Source organism: Macaca nemestrina, chromosome 1 (genome assembly GCF_043159975.1).
Source record: "Macaca nemestrina isolate mMacNem1 chromosome 1, mMacNem.hap1, whole genome shotgun sequence".
In the NCBI taxonomy this organism is placed as follows: Eukaryota; Metazoa; Chordata; class Mammalia; order Primates; family Cercopithecidae; genus Macaca; species Macaca nemestrina.
The window spans coordinates 23,527,900-23,530,349 of record NC_092125.1 but is presented as its reverse complement, the minus strand read 5'-3'; positions in this window follow the sequence as shown (position 1 = coordinate 23,530,349).

The following is a 2,450-nucleotide window of genomic DNA, read 5'->3' as shown; positions in this document are numbered from 1 at the left end:
GAAACATTGCTTTTTTGATCATTTGATCTTTGCTTTTACAATTACCAACCCCCAGCTGGGTGCAGTGGCCTGTAATCCCAGCACTTTGGGAGGCTGAGGCGGTTGGAACCCTTGAGCTCAGGGGTTTGAGACCAGCCAGGGCAACCTAGGGAGACCCCTGTTTCAATACAAAAAAAAAAAAAAAAAAGAAAGAAAGAAAGAAAGGAAGAAAAAAAAAGAAATTACCAACCCCCTGTCCTTTTTTTTTTTTCTTTTTGTATGAGGTTTCTGCAGGCAACTTAAAGTACACCTGACTCTGATTCTTTTTTTTTTTGGAGCATGAGAGGGAAATCATGTGTGTGTTGAGGTCTGCAAAGGAGGTCCGAGGAGATTACTAGGGTGCCCCTAAAAGAAACCAGGAGTGTTCATGAGCTGGCCTCTAGCACTTGCCAAATCCATGAGAGACCAGTGCCCCTTCAGAGGCTCTGGAAACTGCCTTGGCTGGGAACTCATTCTTTCCTCCTCCTCCCTCTTCTTGCTTCAGCTCCTTCCAAAAGTCAAGCATGGAGTTGTGGGAAAGGCTAATTGGGTTGGACTTAGGATTGGGGTGGGTGATCTAGCTGGAAAGAGCCTGGAACTGGAGATCTGGGGACCTGAATTTTAGTCCTAATTCTTTTTTCTTTTTTTTTTTGAGATGGAGTCTCGCTGTGTCACCCAGGCTGGAGTGCAGTGGCCGGATCTCGGCTCACTGCAAACTCCGCCTCCCGGGTTTACACCATTCTCCTGCCTCAGCCTCCCGAGTAGATGGGACTACAGGCGCCCGCCACCTCGCCCAGCTAGTTTTTTGTATTTTTTAGTAGAGACGGGGTTTCACCGTGTTAGCCAGGATGGTCTCGATCTCCTGACCTAGTGATCCGTCCGTCTCGGCCTCCCAAAGTCCTAATTCTTTCGTAAACTCACTGTGCAACTTTGGACAAGTATTGCACTCCGTAAGCTTGTTTTCTCATCTGTGAATCAAGACAGCTATGGCTTTGGGTCTCAAGTTTTGCAGGGGCCAGGTCAGGGACAAACAGTGGCATGGGAAACAGCTCCTTCACCTCTTGCACATTCTGGCTGTCCTTTAAAAATTGTATTGTCCAAACTAATGCGACTGGTGCACCCTGGAATTGGCTGCCTGAGGTCTAGAACAACCAGGAGCCACTGGGAGAGGAGGGGACACTGTAACCTGGGGACAGCAAAGCTCTTAGCTTCCTTGGGAGGGGAGTGGAGAAGTATCCTTCCACAGAAGAGCCAAGAGGTCAGGAGAAGGACAGACTCTGGTCTTTGATCTTGGAGGTGAGGAACCTCCCTCCTGCAAAACAAAATGAAACAAGAAGAAACCTACAGGAGGCGGTGATCTCCATTCAGACAACGAAGTGAACTTGAAAAGCTTAAGGACCCTGGGAGGCAATAGATGAGGCTGAGGAGTTCTGTTGATAAGGCAAATGTGGCTTAGTCCACTGGGCCAGTTAGAACACCACCAGTGGTGACCAGACAGAAGGAGATTTTCATAAATTGAAAAAATAATTCATGTCCCTGGGGATAATTGAAACAGTACAAAAAATTATCACTGAAAAATAGGTTTCTCTGTTACTGTCTCCCCGTTGGTGTCCATTCCCAGAGGCAACCACCTTTTCCAATTTCTTGTGTGTCCTTCCAGAAGGAGTCTAAGCAGCAGCTGCACTTTGCTGTTTCATGGAACAATACATCTTAGAGATTGTTCTATATCGGCACACATATTCATTAATTAAACTCCTTGCCATGGTCACAGCGCCTCATGGGGTCATCCCCTGTCAGCTGCTGTGATGTCCTCTCCCCCGACTCCCGTCTCCCACTCTGCTTAGCCACACTGGCTTCCTTCCTTTTTCTCTAATGTGCCAACACGTCCCCATCCTGGTACCTTTGTCCATGTTGTTCTCTTCACCTGGAAGGCTCGTCCACCCTGTCCTTGGCATGAGTCACTCCTGTATGTCACCTCCCCAGGTTGGCCCTCCCTGGTCATCCCATCTCAAAGAGCTCCCATCACTTCTCTCCTCTTACTGTTTTTATTTTTCCACTCAGCACTTACCACTACCTGGCATTACAGAATATAATTACCATTCCCTTGTTTATTTTCTGGTATTGCTGCTGGAATGTTAAGGAGGGCTGAGATTTTGTCTTGTTTTTCCACTGCTGTAATTTCAGTGCCTAGAACAGTCAGTGCCTGGCCCTTAATAGGCACTCAAATATTAATGAATACAATATTCAGAAAGCAATGAGATGTTTAGTTTAGAGGGCATGGCTTAGGCTAGAGTTGGAGATAGAAGTTTGGGTATCATCAGACACTATTTTAAAATTTGGGATTGAATGTAGAGAGAGAATATAGACAGGAGAAGGCCAGGGACTGATTCCTGGGTCCTTTTCACATTTAGAAGTTGGGAAGAGGAAGAAGG